The following is a 19,283-nucleotide window of genomic DNA, read 5'->3' as shown; positions in this document are numbered from 1 at the left end:
TGCCGCCAGGGGGGTTAACACTCGCTGCTCTATGAAGGAGAATTTCAGCTAACAGAGCAGACAGGAGCACAAGGGACACATCCTACTTGATTGCAAGTAATGTCCCTTGTGCTGATTGATTTATTCCCTACTAAACTTGGGCTTTAATGTTTCATTAGTAATTGGTCTTCTCAGGAATCTTCCAGGACAGCATTCCTATATCTCAGTCATTGGTTTCCTTGTTCTTGCTAAATTAGTTTCTCTTATGCCGCGTACACACGAGCGGACTTTACGGCAGACTTTGCTCGGCGGACTTTTCGATAGACTTTACGACGGACTTTCTGAATGAACGGACTTGCCTACACACAATCCACCAAAGTCCGTTGAATTCGTACGTGATGACGTACGACCGGACTAAAACAAGGAAGTTCATAGCCAGTAGCCAATAGCTGCCCTAGCATGGCTTTTTGTCCGTCGAACTAGCATACAGACGAGCGGACTTTTCAACCGGACTCAATTTTGACGGATTGATTTAAAACATGTTTCAAATCTAAGTCCGTCCAACTTTTGAGAAAACAAAGTCCGCTGGAGCCCACACACGATCGAATTGTCTGACGAAATCCCATCCGCCGGGCAAAGTCTGCCGTACTGTCCGCTCGTGTGTACATGGCATTACTCTGTAGTTCCTTCCACTTGGCATTAATGGAAGATGTTGGCAGAAGGGGCTTTTATCTGCTTTTCTAATAAATTTTCTTGTAGATTGAGGAATCGATCATTAGAAGGCTGTCCTGGAAAACTATTGGAGGAAAGCTTGTTAATTTTACATTTCTTAAAATAAGTAGAATAACCAAGAGCTGTCTGCGGCAGAAGTCATTTCATACTTCTAGGTAAAACTGTAATTTTGTGCCATCTGCCGAATTAGGGTGTTGGTGTAGCTGGTTTATCAAAAGCTGACAAAAAGTAATGTTCTAATTCTGTCAGATGTATAAATGTTGACTTTTTTTTTTGATAGATGGGATTTGCAGGTATCGCTGTTGGTGCTGCTATGGTATGTGTCCATTACAGATCACTGAACTCCATTTGCTTTGGTGCAGATGTTTGTATATTAACTCTTTATTGCTACAGGCTGGATTGAGGCCAATATGTGAGTTTATGACATTTAACTTCTCCATGCAAGCCATTGATCAAGTCATTAATTCTGCTGCTAAGACCCATTACATGTCAGCTGGGTGCGTCCCTGTTCCAATCGTTTTCCGGGGACCCAACAGAGCATCGGCCGGTGTGGCTGCCCAGCATTCTCAGTGCTTTGCCGCCTGGTATGGGCACTGTGCAGGACTGAAGGTCGTGAGTCCCTGGAATGCCGAAGATGCAAAGGGTCTGCTGAAAGCTTCAATCCGAGATGATAATCCAGGTGAGAAGATTGACAGGGATTCAGGCAGACAAGTACTCCCCTTCATCGATTCGATGAGGTGCTTAAATTGTATTTTTAATTAATTTGTGTTTTTACAGTGGTTTTTTCTGGAGAATGAACTGATGTACGATGTTCCATTCGAACTGTCCGAAAAAGCTCAGTCTAAGGACTTTGTTGTTCCTATTGGTAAAGCAAAGATTGAACGGCCAGGTACACACTTCTTTTTTTCTGGATGTTTTATACCATTTCTGGCCCCATACTTATATAGGAAGTTATCCAGTGTCTGCCACTGAGTTTACAAAACCTTTCCTTAACAGTAGGGTTATAAACTCTGTAACTAATATTTTGTTAATTATTGTACAAATGTACATAAATCCTTAAATGTAGTGGCAGGTCTGTCACTCCGGACACTGGCTGTAAAGGGAATGGAGATAAACTGCACCCTTAGGGCTAGTTTACACTTGCTTCAAAACAAGGCGTTGGACAGGATTTGTTAAAGCTCTCTGAACACCAGTCAAAGCTCCTGTCACAAAATAAAATGAAAAATTGAAAAATTTTACTCCATGTCGCTTTAGTGGTGCTTCAAAGCGTCTGCAAAGCCTCCATAGAAGTCTTTGGCAAAGTTCGCTTTGAGGCACCTGCAGCTTTTGAGAGTCTTTATTAAAATTTGGAGAAATTGCAGGTATGACAAATACACACCACACACACACACACTACACACACACACACTACACACACACACGAAGCATTATAAAAACATGTTGAAGCGTTGGCCGAATGCTGAAGCAAGTGTAAATGAGCCCTTAAAGAGACTCCTGTCACTATATTTTGCCCTGATTACTAGGCACATGCTTGCAGTCTGTACAGAATATATTCCAAGTAGTGTTCTCTCATAAGAGGCAAATTTTTATTTTTTACACTTGGAGCTAGTTTACAGTTGCTTCATAACAAGGCTTCGGACAGACTTTGTTAAAGCGGGGGTCCACCTAAACCGCCAAAAAAAAAAATATTAAAAGCCAGCAGCTACAAATACTGCAGCTGCTGACTTTTAATACATGGCCACTTACCTGTCCCAGGGTCCAGCGATGTCGGCAGGGGACGCTGAGAACCCGCTCGGTTCTCGGCAGTTGCCGCCGCCATCCTAGGTGAGGGAATCAGGAAGTGAAGCGTTGCGGCTTCACTTCCCGGTTCCCTACTGCGCATGCGCGAGTCGTGCTGCGCGTCCCAAGTGGTCCCCGCTCTCTCCTGGGAGCTGTGAGATTCCCAGGAGACAGCGCGGAGGGACAGGAAGAGGCATAGACTCCCATGGGGGTCTATGCCGGAAGTGGGTGCAAATACCTGTCTTAGACAGGTATCTGCACCCCCCTCCCCCCTGAAAGGTGCCAAATGTGACACTGGAGGGGGGGAGGGTTCCGAAAAGTGGAAGTTCCATTTTTGTGTGGAACTCCGCTTTAAAGCTCTCTGAACGCCAGTCAAGGCCCCTGTCCCTAAATAAAATGGTTAGCTTACAGTCCTGTTTACACCTTGCATTTGCTTTGACCTAAAAATTATAACCCATGTCGCTTTAGTGGTGCTTCAAACTGTCTTCAAAGCCTCCCTAGAACTCTGACAAAGCTTGTTTGAAGCACCTGCGGCTTTTGAGAGGCTTTAATTCAGCTTCAGAAATTGTGTGTGTGTGTATATTACACACACACACAGCATCTATCAAGCTTCAAAAGAGCATCACGGAAGCTTCACCACGAAGCATTATTATTATTATTATTATACAGGATTTATATAGCGCCAACAGTTTACGTAGAGCTTTACAACTTGAGGGTAGACAGTACAAATACAATACACTTTAATACAGTAGGAATCAGAGCTTACAATCTAAGAAGCATTAAAAGCATGTTGAAGCGGTATGCGCTTTGTGAAGCCAAAGCAAGTGTTAATGGGCCCTTATGCCCCATACACACGATGAGATTATCGGACGAATGATCCGATGAGTTTACTAAAGTCACGAAAATTCTCGCAAGACAGAAATAAAATTCGGAAGTGATGTCATGTGTTGTAATGCATCTGTATTGCATTTTCGAAACGATAGCTGTACTGATTAATCGAAAATCGTACGAAAATTTTTTTCCTGCATGTCCGATAGAATACTATCGGATGAACTGTCCTGATCGTCTCTCGAAAGCTCTGTACTAATGATCCGATTATCGTACGATCGCTTCGAAAGCGGTATTTTCCGTACGATTTTCTGATCGTGTGTACGGGGCATTAGAGTGTTCTAGCCACAGCCTTTATCTGCTCCCTCCCCCAGACCTCTACCTCTTATTCCTGATAGTAGAAAAATCTCACCAGATCAAAAGTGAAAACTGCTGGATAGTAACCCCACTGTCTGTGTGCATTTACAGTCATGGGAGGGATTATCAAAGAGAAGAAAAGGTACCGCTCCCCAGTGCAGTGCATTAGTATGTAGATAAATGTGCCGCCTTTTCTTCTCTTTGATAATGCTCTTACATCTCTGAATGGTGCACTGAAGCCGGCTCCCTTTCCTTCAATCGGCGGGGAGATCGCTGTCTCAGCTTAGACCGCCACTGCAAGTTTCATCTGGATCATTGTGAAGGGGGGAGGTTGCTGGTGGCTTGGAAGTCTAGGCATGAGCAGTGCTAACAAAATAAGAACTGTATACATTGTATGTATCACATGTCTTTGCTGTATCTACAGGCAGTCAGATCACTGTGGTCGCTCACTCTCGTCCTGTGGGTCACTGTATAGAGGCTGCCAATGTGCTGGCAAAGGAAGGGATTGATTGTGAGGTAAGAACGTAACAATATCTGCATAAATGAGCATTTTTATAAGTGTTTATTATAACCAAAAGATTCAGTTCTAAAAACATATACAGTACTGTGCAAAAGTTTAGGCAGGCGTGAAAAACATGCTGTGAAGTGTTACTAAACCCAGGAGCCTGCATTCACTATATCTGGTCTCCCACAGTACACAGAACATGGAAATGTGATTATTTTAGTAAATAGAAACTGCTAAATACCTTTTTTTTTCTTTCAGCAGTTTGAGCTGTCTTGTGATTTCTATCAGTGTCTGGTTAAGGCTTGTAGGAGGAGTTTTCATACTCCCATGACTGTCCTATGAGGCTGCATGACCCCTGACCCTCTGTCTTGATAGTGCTGATTGGCCCTGTGCTGATCACATGCACTCTCCCCAAGAAAAACAAACTCTCTAGCAATACATACCAAACCGAGCATGTGCAGCTTGTCCCCTATCCTCTGTACTATCCAGAGATGGCTTGGGGACTGTGGAAAAAGGGAGGATCAGAGAAGACAGGATCAAACAGCCTTTTTACAGATGGCAAAAGATTAACCCCTTCCACAGTTTGTATATGCAGCAAACCATGTTTGTTATACAGACTGATTTTACTGCTGTGGGTTTAGTAACACTTTAAGAATACTTTCATAAATAGAAGTGTTTATCGTTTCTTATCAATTGACAAAATTGAAAGTAAATGAATGGAAGGGAAATTAAAATCCAGTATTTGGTGTGACCCCCCCTTTTGTCTTTAAAATGGCATCAATTCTTCTAGGTACGCATGCAAACAGTGTTTTGTTTTTTTTTTTTAAAGTACTCGGCAGGTAGGTTGCTCCAAACAACATGGCCAACTAACCACAGATCTTCTGTGGATGTAGGCTGCCTCAGATCCTTCTGTCTTTTCATGTAATCCCAGACAAACCCCTTGTTCTTCTTTATGGTGAAGACAGTTCCTAATGACATTGGCTGTATGTTTGGGGTTGTTATCCTGCTGCAGAATAAATTTGGGGCCATTCACACACCTCCCTAATGGTATAGCATGATGGATAAGTATCTGACTGTATTTCTCACCATTGATCCTGACCAAATCTCCAACTCCTTTTGCAGAAATGCAGCCCCAAACCTGCAGGAACCTCCACCATGCTTCACTGTTCCCTGCAGACACTCATTATTGTACCGCTCTCCAGCCCTTCCGAACAAACTGCCTCCGGCTACACCCAAATATTTCACATTTTGACTCATCATATTGGAGAAGTGACCACTGAGGCCTACAACAGCTGAAGGACTCTGTAGCTCTAGGTCACTCTACAAAATGGATCTGCATCTCTACATCACTTTAAGCGGAGTTCCGCCCAAAATTTTTTTTTTAAAGTCAGCAGCTACAAATACTGCTGACTTTTAAAATATGGACACTTACCTGTCCAGGGCGCCCGCGATGTCGGCACCCGAAGCCGATCTGTCGATTGGCTCTCGGGTCCTGCCGCCGCCATCTTCGGTAAGGGAATCAGGAAGTGAAGCCTTGCGGCTTCACTTCCCAGTTCGCTACTGCGCATGCGTGAGCCACACTGCGCAATCAGGATGGTCCCTGCTGTCTCTGGGACCCGTGTGTTTCCCAGCAGACAGCAGGGGGGAGGGGGGACGGGAGGAGGCGTAGACTCCTGCGGGAATCTATGCCCAGAAGTGGGTGCAAATACCTGTATTATACAGGTATCTGCACCCCCCACCCCCTGAAAGGTGCCAAATGTGACACCGGAGGGGGGAGGGTTCCAAAAAGCGGAGGTTCCATTTTTGTGTGAACCTCTGCTTTAAGAATATCATAACCCAAGGGGAAATATGGGCGGCTCAATGGGTAGGGTGGATGGAATGAGAACCATTCAGAGTCCCTCCCTACAGGGCAGAATAGGAAAGATTCATAACACTACAATATGGACCTGTATCTCCAGTTCCTTTAGGAAATTTAAAGCCGAATGAGCAAGAGGATAAAAAGCGGAACTTCCCTTTATAGATGGAGTTCTGCTTTAAGATCGGGCAGCACAGAGGCTTAGTAGTTAGCACTTCTGCCTTGCAGCACTGGGGTGTTTGGATCATATCCTGACCAGGACACTGTCTGCATGGAGTCTACATGTTCTCCCTGTGTTTACCCTCCAGGTACTCCGGTTTCCTCCCACACCCTAAGGACATGCTACCTCGCGTTGGTGGTGCAGTGGTAAGCATAGCTGCTTTCTAAGCAGCTGACCCGGGTTCGATTCCCAGCCAGCGCAATCTCACAAGATGGCTGCCTCACCTGGTAAGTGTTACCCCCCCCCCTTCTTATAATAGCTGTATATACAATGTTCCCTCTACACCCTACCTACCATAGGGGCCATGCGATCGCTCCACAGAGAGCCAGAACGGGAATCTGTCAATGTACTATATATAAATATATATATATTTTGGGGGATATTTATTATAGCAAAAAGTAAAAAATATTTCTTTTTTTTTTTCAAAATTGCCACTCTTTTTTTGTTTATAGCACAAAAAATAAAAATCGCATAGGTGGTCAAATACCACCAAAAGAAAGCTCCTGTGGGAAAAAAAAGATGTCAATTTTGTTTGGGTTCAGCGTCGCACGACCGCACAAGTGTCATTTAAAGCAACGCAGTGCCGAATCGCAAAGGGGGCTGAAGTGGTTAAAGTGTATTTTTTCCCAAAAAATTGCAGCTAAAAAAACGCTGCGCAAATACTGTGTGACATAAAAAATTGCATTGAATGCCTTCCCCCAGTGTGTCATTATCATAGGGACTCAAAATACATTGCAAAGCATTAAACAGAAAGTATAATGCATTTGCAGCAAGCACGTATTGTGATTTATCTCTTGCAAGCTGGCCCCTTTCACACTGGGGCGGTGGGGGCATCGGTGGTAAAGCGGCGCTATGTTTACCGTCATTTTAGCGGCGCTATTCGGCCGCTAGCGGGGCGGTTTTAACCCCCGCTAGTGGACCAAAAAGGGTTAAAACCGCCCGCAAAGCGCCGCTGCAGCAGCGCTATGCCGGCGGTATAGCCACGCTGCCCCATTGATTTCAATGGGCAGGAGCGGTTTAGGAGCAGCGCTTCTTCACCGCTCCAAAGATGCTGCTAGCAAGACTTTTTTTAGCGTCCTGACAGTGCACCGCTCCAGTGCGAAAGCCCCCGGGGCTTTCACATTGGAGAGACAGCAGCGGCTGTTCCAGGGCACTTTGCAGGCGCTATTTTTTGCGCTGCAGCGCCTGCAAAGTGCCCCAGTGTGAAAGGGGTCTTATAATTGTTATTGTATTAAAGCACACCCGGCCAGCACCAGATATATTTTTTCATGTTGTTTGCATTAATGCTAATTAATTTGTAGGTCTAACCTTTCCAGGTATTTACATTGTATTGTACAAAAAAGTGGCAACCACACCAACCTATAACTAGGCTTTGCAGTAAGGTACACATGGAAGAGCAACACACATCACAAAAAAAATATTTCCAAGCACACTTACCAGCCTGCCTGCAAAACAACCAAATTGACCCTGAAATAAATTAACTTTTTGATTATATTCTAATTGTATGAGATACACTTTATTGATTACAGGTTCATCTCTGGTCAAAACTTTTTTTTCTTTTTGTTATATATCAATAAAGTTGAATAAAAAATTATTATTTTTTTAAAGTGTAAGAAAAATATTTAAATTAAATAAAATAAAAAAAAATTGTTTCTCAGACGTGCACAATTATTAAATCTTGACTTATTGGGTATCTACTCATCGTAACCTCATTTTTAATATTTTATAAAAAAAATAAATTAAATAGGTATTATATGGTGTTTGTGTGCACTAAAATGCATTTAAGTGTATTTTTCCCTGAAAATTTGCATTTAATAAACAGCTGCGCGAATATCGTGTGATAAAAAAATTTGGCAACAACCACCATTTAAATCTCCAAATCTCTATTTTCAGAAAATATATCATGTTTGGGTATTATAAGCCATTTTATTGCTAAAAACATGTTTACAAATTTGAATTTTTTTTGTCAGTTAGAAAAAAAATAAAAAAAATTAATAAATATTAACTTTTTGGGCTTCTATTTATTCATCTTAACCTCATGTTTTATATTTTATAAAAATAAAATAGGTATTACACGGTGTTTGTGTGCACTAAAATGCATTCAAGTGTATTTTTTCCCTGAAAATTTGCATTTAATAAACAGCTGCATGAATATTGTGTGACATAAAATATGGCAACAACCACCATTTAATTCTCCAGGGTCGCTTCTTTCAGAAAATATATCATGTTTGGCTATTACAAGCCATTTTTCTAGCTAAAAAACATGTTCATTTTAACAAATGTGTGAAATGTCAAAATTGTTCTGGGCAGCGAAGGGTTAACATGTTTACAAATTTGAATTCTTTGTCAGTTAGAAAAAGGTCATGTGACATGCCCATATATGGGCATGTCACATGTGACATGCCCATATATGGTCATGTCACATGTGACTTGATGATGTCACAGTGGGAGAATCCTGTTATAACCAGCTCTGGCAGGAGCTGGGCTCACTCTCAGACTTTCTCTTGTGTGGAAAGGACGTGAGTTCTGTTGCTCTGAGACACGTTGCTTATTATTTTATAATAGCGCGTTTTCATAGCGAGAGAAGTGCGATAAAGTCAGTGGATCTTCTGTTTATCATCAAAGGAGACCCAATTATGCAATCGAAAATGGTTGCAGCGGAAAACCAGTCCCCCGCACAGCCCAAAGCCCCTCATAGGGGGGTGTGTAAGGCTATCAGGCGGGGAATCAGGGCAGTTCTAAACACTGTCTGTATTCACCTAAAACCCAGACAGCGACACGCAGAAGGTATGTAGGATTTCATTCAATTAAAATGTAATAAAATGGGAGAGAATTCTATACTGGATACATTTTTATTATTCAAATATAATCTCAGCTCACTCCTTCAACTGGCAGTTGGGCAGTTGGGCAGCAGGAGACATGAATCAGGTGTGTGGGAGGAATGCCTAGATCTCATTGGCTGCCTGATGTAACTGACAAACACTTGTGTCCCATCACCAGTTTTAATTATGAATGCAATAGGAAAGTAATTATTCCCATCATCATTCTGCAAATTAATAATTATCCCAGTATTCTATATTTGGTTTTATTACATTAGTTATACAGAAGAGTTCTATCTGTCACATAACCTGGGATTGCTTCTAACTGACAAATTTCAAATAAAAAAAAAAAAAAACGACTATCTTCATGTACACTGCTGCTGGTAAACGGACATTTAGGATCAGTTGGGCGTTTTTTTCAGCTGCCCCTGAACTCTGCTCTGTTATCTTATCAGTACATGTACACGAGGGGGGGGGCATTTATAGTCCTTTCTAAAGCAGTTGAGTTTTGAAAATAAATTAACTTTTTGATTATATTCTAATTTTATGAGATACACTTTATTGATTACAGGTTTATCTCTGGTCAAAACTTTTTTTTTCTTTTTGTAATATATCAATAAAGTTGAATAAAAAAATATTATTTTTTTAAAGTGTAAAAAAATATATTTAAATGAAATAAAATAAAAATAAATTGTTTCTCAGACGTGCACAATTATTAAATCTTGATTTATTGGGTATCTAGTTGCTCATCGTAACCTAATTTTTTATATTTTATAAAAAAAAATAGGTATTATATGGTGTTTGTTTGCACTAAAATGCATTTAAGTGTATTTTTCCCTGAAAATTTGCATTTAATAAACAGCTGCGCGAATATTGTGTGATATAAAATATGGCAACAACCACCATTTAAATTTCCAAATCTCTATTTTCAGAAAATATATCATGTTTGGGTACTATAAGCTGTTTTCTTGCTAAAAAACATGATTGATTTAACAAGTGTGTGAGAAATGTCCAAATTGTCCCTGGCAGTGAAGGGTTAACATGTTTACAAATTAGAATTTTTTTTTGTCAGTTAGAAAAAAAAAAAGTCATGTGATATGACCATATTCATATTTGAATTTTTTTGTCAGTTGGAAAAAATAAAAAAATTATTAGATCTTGACTTTTTGGGCATCTATTCATCTTAACCTCATGTTTTATATTTTATAAAAATAAAATAGGTATTACACAGTGTTTGTGTGCACTAAAATGCATTCAAGTGTATTTTTTCCCTGAAAATTTGCATTTAATAAACAGCTGCGTGAATATCGTGTGACATAAAATATGGCAACAACCACCATTTAATTCTCCAGGGTCACTGCTTTCAGAAAATATATCATGTTTGGCTATTATAAGCCATTTTTCTAGCTAAAAAAACATGTTCATTTTAACAAGTGTGTGAGAAATGTCAAAATTGTCCTGGGCAGCAAAGGGTTAACATGTTTACAAATTTGAATTCTTTGTCAGTTAGAAAAAAAAAAAAAAAAAGGTCATGTGACATGCCCATATATGGTCATCCCACTTGATGATGTCACAGTGGGAGAGTCCTGATATAAGGAGCTCTGGCAGGAGCTGGGCTCACTCACAGAATTTCTCTTGTGTGGAAAGGACGTGAGTTCTGTTGCTCTGAGACACGTTGCTTATTATTTTATAATAGCGCGTTTTCATAGCGAGAGAAGTGCGATAAAGTCAGCGGATCTTCTGTTTATCATCAAAGGAGACCCAATTATGCAATCGAAAATGGTTGCAGCGGAAAACCAGCCCCCCGCACAGCCCAAAGCCCCTCGTAGGGGGGTGTGTAAGGCTATCAGGCGGGGGTTCAGGGCAGTTTTAAACACTGTGTGCATTCACCTAAAACCCAGACAGAGACACACAGAAGGTATATAGGATTTCATTCAATTATAATGTAATAAACTGGAGAGAATTCTATACTGGATACATTTTTATTATTCAAATATAATCTCATCTCACTCCTTCAACTGGCAGTTGGGCAGCAGGAGACATGAATCAGGTGTGTGGGAGGAATGCCTAGATCTCATTGGCTGCCTGATGTAACTGACAAACACTTGTGTCCCATCACCAGTTTTAATTATAAATGCAAAATCAAAGTAATTCTTCCCATCATCATTCTGCTAATTAATAATTATCCCAGTATTCTATATTTGGTTTTATTACAGTAGCTATACAGAAGAGTTCTATCTGTCACATGACCTGGGATTGCTTCTAACTGACAAATTAAAAAAAAAAAAAACGACTGTCTTCATGTACACTGCTGCTGGTAAACGGACGTTTAGGATCAGTTGGGCATTTTTTTCAGCTGCCCCTGAACTCTGCTCTGTTATCTTATCAGTACATGTACACGAGGGGGGGGGGGGGGGGGGGGGCATTTATAGTCCTTTCTAAGCAGTTGAGTTTTCAAGCATTTTTTGGAAAGCAAAAAAAAATGCGATGTTCAGAGCTATTTGAAATGCCAAATGCCTGTAACAGCTTGTAATTGCGGTAACTTGTGTTTAGCTGCGATTCGTTTACAGGTGTTTGTGCGGCAAAAGGGACATTTTTTAAATGTCGGTTACTATCTGTCAAGGTTTTCAAACATCCCGTGTACATTAGGGGCCGGTTCACACCAGAGAAACGCAGTCCGGATGAGTTCCAGGTGCTTTTCTGCATGCATGTTTTTGATGTGTTTTTGATGCAGTCCAGTGCATTTTTTTCTCCCTTTTTATACTTAACCTTAACCCTTTCATGACTAAGCCTATTTTTGACATTTGGTGTTTACAAGATAAAATCTGTACACAAAAAACAGAGAGGTGGGGGGGGGTTTTGGGACTTTAAATGAGACATGCAGCTGGAAAGGTGACACAACATGGTAATGATATGAATATCTGATAATTGCACCATAAATGCGACCGCATCGTATTGCATAGTAATGAATGCATAAACAGTAAATTATAATAAATCAAGGAAACTTTATTTCATAGTAAGGTATATATTATTGAAACATCATAAAACAACATAATGGCATAGCAGCCCATTATGGTCATCATGGTACCATTGTAAGAATTCATCAGACTAATATTTGCATATGACTGCATCATAGTATTAATAATGTCTGATGAATGGACCACATTTGTGACCAAATAGCTTGCATGTATACAGAGTAAGAGAGTATGACATATGAATAAATATTCCATAAATATGAACCAAAATAACAAGGTGACCCATCAACATAGCAGCACGATGTGGAACGCAATGGTGAGATAAAAACAATTCAATTTTGAAGTTGTGTGTCTTCACAGTAATATAATAGCATAGCAGTTGGTGGAATCCAAACGGCATAATCTGGTAGAAATGTAGAGGGGCTGTTAATGTGAATAGCATCTAAGAGCTCTACGCGTTTCATGGATCTTTCCAATCTTCAGGAGCAGATGCAATGTAAATGTCTATAAAAGATATTTAAGGAAATTCTCAAGGGCTGATCACAGGGCAGGTAGAGAAAATTGTTGTAATATGATCTTAAAGTAGCAATGATGGTTAGAAACCATAAAAGGTTACTTACAAGGAACCTAAGTAGATGGGTGGAGGGCACCGAGGGTGTGAGCCTGTCAGGGATAAAAGTCAAACAACCCCGGGAGCTGAGGCGGTACCTAAAGGGCGACTTTGTGAGGAATTGTTGAAAGTGAAAATCACATCTTCATGTTCTAAAAGGATGAGAATACTAAAAGTGACTATAGAGTGAAATAAATCTGAAGTAGAATAATTAGCATTGAGAAAGTGTGTGTGAATACCAGACTAAACCAAAGGGTATAGCGGTTGCAGTATTGAGAGAAAACAGAGGAAACAGTGAAAATTGTACAAATAAGTGATAATGTAATGACCGAACAGGGAGAATATAGTGAGGAGGAATAGAGTTGCATGTATATGCCTGTGCCATAGGAAAGAGTGTAACAACATTAGTGGAGGCCAAAAGAAGCCATAGTATTACCTGAGATTCCCAGAACACCAAAATGCCAGCTGAGTGGCCACCGGTAGGAAGTGTTTAGCGGGGAATGTGTATCCATTTAGGGGGAATATATATAGGTTAGAGTGCCGCCAATAGGTAACCGCCAACGCCACTTGGGCGGCTAAAATAAAGAAGGGTGACAGCTGTCGGAGCCGAACCAAGCCAGCCCGCAGCCGGCGCTTCTTATAGACGCTTGGATGGATGGCACACAGTGTCGACGTGATGGCGTCATCACGATGTCACATGCACGAAACTGGGAACGTGGCGTCGATGCGTGATGGGAAGTCCGCCCCAACCCCCACGTGACAAGGGAGGGGGAGGGCTCCCAGCACGCATCGCAGCTCCCGGGATTGCGAACCCCGGCAAGGAGACCCACCCAAAGGCCGACCACACCCCCCACACAGGGTATTGTCCGCAAGGAGGTATAAACGAGTCAAGGTTTAAAATGGTAATATAGGTACTAAATAAATATCTGTCTCTGGGAAGAAGCTTCAAAAAGGAAGAGAATTGTAGCCAAAAGTTTTAAATCATACAGGTACAAATGATGGAAGATGCCAAAATAATAGAAGTTATGATAAAACCTACGATCCTATCCACAGTAAAATTAAAAACCTTACTCAAAAAGTATAAGCCTAAATAGCACTTACATTGAATGCCACCAGTAAAAGTAATAAATATAAAAGGTAGCATGCATGTCTCCATCCCTGATATTTTGAAAAAAAGAAAACTAACTAAATGGGACTTTATATGAGGACATTTACAAAAATGTACCTCCATCCCCAAAATGCATACAAAAAACAGAGAGGTGGGGGGTTTTGGGACTTTAAATGAGACATGCAGCTGGAAAGGTGACACAACATGGTAATGATATGAATATCTGATAATTGCACCATAAGTGCGACCGCATCGTATTGCATAGTAATGAATGCATAAACAGTAAATTATAATAAATCAAGGAAACTTTATTTCATAGTAAGGTATATATTATTGAAACATCATAAAACAACATAATGGCATAGCAGCCCATTATGGTCATCATGGTACCATAGTAAGAATTAATCAGACTAATATTTGCATATGACTGCATCATAGTATTAATAATGTCTGATGAATGGACCACATTTGTGACCAAATAGCTTGCATGTATACAAAGTAAGAGAGTATGACATATGAATAAATATTCCATAAATATGAACCAAAATAACAAGGTGACCCATCAACATAGCAGCACGATGTGGAACGCAATGGTGAGATAAAAACAATTCAATTCAATTCAATTGTTTTTATCTCACCATTGCGTTCCACATCGTGCTGCTATGTTGATGGGTCATCTTGTTATTTTGGTTCATATTTATGGAATATTTATTCATATGTCATACTCTCTTACTCTGTATACATGCAAGCTATTTGGTCACAAATGTGGTCCATTCATCAGACATTATTAATACTATGATGCAGTCATATGCAAATATTAGTCTGATGAATTCTTACTATGGTACCATGATGACCATAATGGGCTGCTATGCCATTATGTTGTTTTATGATGTTTCAATAATATATACCTTACTATGAAATAAAGTTTCCTTGATTTATTATAATTTACTGTTTATGCATTCATTACTATGCAATACGATGCGGTCGCATTTATGGTGCAATTATCAGATATTCATATCATTACCATGTTGTGTCACCTTTCCAGCTGCATGTCTCATTTAAAGTCCCAAAACCCCCCCACCTCTCTGTTTTTTGTATTCCTTTTTTAGGGATGGAGGTACATTTTTGTAAATGTCCTCATATAAAGTCCCATTTAGTTAGTTTTCTTTTTTTCAAAATATCAGGGATGGAGACATGCATGCTACCTTTTATATTTATTACTTTTACTGGTGGCATTCAATGTAAGTGCTATTTAGGCTTATACTTTTTGAGTAAGGTTTTTAATTTTACTGTGGATAGGATCGTAGGTTTTATCATAACTTCTATTATTTTGGCATCTTCCATCATTAGTACCTGTATGATTTAAAACTTTTGGCTACAATTCTCTTCCTTTTTGAGGCTTCTTCCCAGAGACAGGTATTTATTTAGTACCTATATTACCATTTTAAACCTTGACTCGTTTATACCTCCTTGCGGACAATACCCTGTGTGGGGGGTGTGGTCGGCCTTTGGGTGGGTCTCCTTGCCGGGGTTCGCAATCCCGGGAGCTGCGATGCGTGCTGGGAGCCCTCCCCCTCCCTTGTCACGTGGGGGTTGGGGCGGACTTCCCATCACGCATCGACGCCACGTTCCCAGTTTCGTGCGTGTGACGTCGTGATGACGCCATCACGTCGACACTGTGTGCCGTCCATCCAAGCGTCTATAAGAAGCGCCGGCTGCGGGCTGGCTTGGTTCGGCTCCGACAGCTGTCACCCTTCTTTATTTTAGCCGCCCACGTGGCGTTGGCGGTTACCTATTGGCGGCACTCTAACTTATATATATTCCCCCTAAATGGATACACATTCCCCGCTAAACACTTCCTACTGGTGGCCACTCAGCTGGCATTTTGGTGTTCTGGGAATCTCAGGTAATACTATGGCTTCTTTTGGCCTCCACTAATGTTGTTACACTCTTTCCTATGGCACAGGCATATACATGCAACTCTATTCCTCCTCACTATATTCCCCCTGTTCGGTCATTACATTATCACTTATTTGTACAATTTTCACTGTTTCCTCTGTTTTCTCTCAATACTGCAACCGCTATACCCTTTGGTTTAGTCTGGTATTCACACACACTTTCTCAATGCTAATTATTCTACTTCAGATTTATTTCACTCTATAGTCACTTTTAGTATTCTCATCCTTTTAGAACATGAAGATGTGATTTTCACTTTCAACAATTCCTCACAAAGTCGCCCTTTAGGTACCGCCTCAGCTCCCGGGGTTGTTTGACTTTTATCCCTGACAGGCTCACACCCTCGGTGCCCTCCACCCATCTACTTAGGTTCCTTGTAAGTAACCTTTTATGGTTTCTAACCATCATTGCTACTTTAAGATCATATTACAACAATTTTCTCTACCTGCCCTGTGATCAGCCCCTGAGAATTTCCTTAAATATCTTTTATAGACATTTACACTGCATCTGCTCCTGAAGATTGGAAAGATCCATGAAACGCGTAGAGCTCTTAGATGCTATTCACATTAACAGCCCCTCTACATTTCTACCAGATTATGCCGTTTGGATTCCACCAACTGCTATGCTATTATATTACTGTGAAGACACACAACTTCAAAATTGAATTGTTTTTATCTCACCATTGCGTTCTACATCGTGCTGCTATGTTGATGGGTCACCTTGTTATTTTGGTTCATATTTATGGAATATTTATTCATATGTCATACTCTCTTACTCTGTATACATGCAAGCTATTTGGTCACAAATGTGGTCCATTCATCAGACATTATTAATACTATGATGCAGTCATATGCAAATATTAGTCTGATGAATTCTTACTATGGTACCATGATGACCATAATGGGCTGCTATGCCATTATGTTGTTTTATGATGTTTCAATAATATATACCTTACTATGAAATAAAGTTTCCTTGATTTATTATAATTTACTGTTTATGCATTCATTACTATGCAATACGATGCGGTCGCATTTATGGTGCAATTATCAGATATTCATATCATTACCATGTTGTGTCACCTTTCCAGCTGCATGTCTCATTTAAAGTCCCAAAACCCCCCCCACCTCTCTGTTTTTTGTATGCATTTTGGGGATGGAGGTACATTTTTGTAAATGTCCTCATATAAAGTCCCATTTAGTTAGTTTTCTTTTTTTCAAGATAAAATCTGTATTTTTTGCTAGAAAATTACTTAGAGCCCCCAAACATTATATATATTTTTTAGCAGAGAATCTAGAGAATAAAATGGCGATTGTTGCAATATTTTACATCACACGGTATTTGTGTAGCGGTGTTTTAAACGCAATTTTTTTGGGAAAAGGGACACTTTCATGAATTAAAAAAAAAAAAACAAACAGTAAAGTTAGCCCAATTGTTTTGTATAATGTGAAAGATGATGTTGCGCTGAGTAAATAGGTACCAAACACGTCACATGTCATATAATTTGATGTTGTACAAAGAAAAATATATGAAATGTAGTTGAAAGTGCTAAATCTAAATTCCTCTCTTTTTTTTTTTTTAAGATGTTTGCAGTATTTACTGCAGACAAGGCTCACACGGCAGGCCTGTCGATCATCAGATTGGGACACCGCCAAAAAGTGACATTCAAATTGAGACTCCACCAGAGTGCGACCGTGACATGGCCACTCCACCAGAGTGCAACCTAGACATGGCCACTCCACCAGAGTGCGACCGTGACATGGCCACTCCACCAGAGTGCGACCGTGACATGGCCACTCCACCAGAGTGCGACCGTGACATGGCCACTCCACCAGAGTGCGACCGTGACATGGCCACTCCACCAGAGTGCAACCTAGACATGGCCACTCCACCAGAGTGCGACCGTGACATGGCCACTCCACCAGAGTGCGACCGTGACATGGCCACTCCACCAGAGTGCGACCGTGACATGGCCACTCCATCAGAGTGCAACCTAGACATGGCCACTCCACCAGAGTGCGACCGTGACATGGCCACTCCACCAGAGTGCGACCGTGACATGGCCACTCCACCAGAGTGCGACCGTGACATGGCCACTCCACCAGAGTGCGACCGTGACATGGCCACTCCACCAGAGTGCAACCTAGACATGGCCACTCCACCAGAGTGCGACCGTGACATGGCCACTCCACCAGAGTGCGACCGTGACATGGTCACTCCACCAGAGTGTGACCGTGACATGGCCACTCCACCAGAGTGCAACCTAGACATGGCCACTCCACCAGAGTGCGACCGTGACATGGCCACTCCACCAGAGTGCGACCGTGACATGGCCACTCCACCAGAGTGCGACCGTGACATGGCCACTCCATCAGAGTGCAACCTAGACATGGCCACTCCACCAGAGTGCAACCTAGACATGGCCACTCCACCAGAGTGCGACCGTGACATGGCCACTCCACCAGAGTGCGACCGTGACATGGCCACTCCACCAGAGTGCGACCGTGACATGGCCACTCCACCAGAGTGCGACCGTGACATGGCCACTCCACCAGAGTGCAACCTAGACATGGCCACTCCACCAGAGTGCGACCGTGACATGGCCACTCCACCAGAGTGCGACCGTGACATGGTCACTCCACCAGAGTGTGACCGTGACATGGCCACTCCACCAGAGTGCGATCTCGACATGGCCACTCCACCAGAGTGCGACCTCGACATGGCCACTGCACCAGAGTGCTACCTCGACATGGCCACTCCACCAGAGTGCGACCTCGACATGGCCACTCCACCAGAGTGCGACCGTGACATGGCCACTCCACTAGAGTGCGACCGTGACATGGCCACTCCACCAGAGTGCGACGGTGACATGGCCACTCCACCAGAGTGCGACCGTGACATGACCACTCCACCAGAGTGCGACTTCCACATGGAGAATCCACCAGCGTGCAACGTTCATGTTGATACTCCACCAAAATTCCAGGGGAATGTCTCCAGTGAAGATGGGGGCAAGGTTACAAGAAAAGATAGGCAGATATTAGTGGTAGGGGATTCAGTTATTGGAAGGATACAGAGGGCGATCTGTCCCAAAGACCGGTATCGCCGAACAGTATGTTGTTTACCGGGCGCTCGGGTTCGGAACATTGTAGATTGCATGGACAGATTGTTGGATGGGGCTGGAGTGGACCCAGCTGTCATGGTATATATCGGTACCAATGACAAAGTTCGAGAAAGATGGAGCGCCCTACAAAATGATTTCAAGGACTTAGGGGCTATATTGAAGAAAAGGTCCCCCAAGGCAATATTTTCAGAAATACTGCCTGTACCTCGAGCCACACCAGAGAGGCAGCAGGAGCTTATGGTACTTAACAAATGGCTGAGGAACTGGTGCAGGGAGGAGGGGTTTGGGTTCATGGAGAACTGGACTGACTTTTCGGCAAATTACCGGCTCTATAGCAGGGACGGACTGCACTTAAATGAGCAGGGTGCCACTCTATTGGGAGAGAAGATGACCAAAAAGCTGGAAGAAATTCAGGTTGATGCGCCACCAGAATGTGAAGCTC

The 19,283-nt window shown here is 41.9% G+C and overlaps 1 non-coding gene across 1 annotated transcript; it reads left to right on the top strand.

The window, feature by feature from the left end:
- Positions 1-6,384: 6,384 nt before the first annotated feature.
- On the top strand, positions 6,385-6,456 carry TRNAR-UCU (transfer RNA arginine (anticodon UCU)). The gene has a single exon. It is a non-coding gene; the product is annotated as a tRNA-Arg (tRNA).
- Positions 6,457-19,283: the final 12,827 nt, after the last annotated feature.

This window comes from Aquarana catesbeiana, linkage group LG07, assembly GCF_042186555.1.
Source record: "Aquarana catesbeiana isolate 2022-GZ linkage group LG07, ASM4218655v1, whole genome shotgun sequence".
Taxonomy (NCBI): Eukaryota; Metazoa; Chordata; class Amphibia; order Anura; family Ranidae; genus Aquarana; species Aquarana catesbeiana.
Note: the sequence above shows the minus strand (reverse complement) of the source record. Positions and strands in the feature narration are given on the sequence as shown.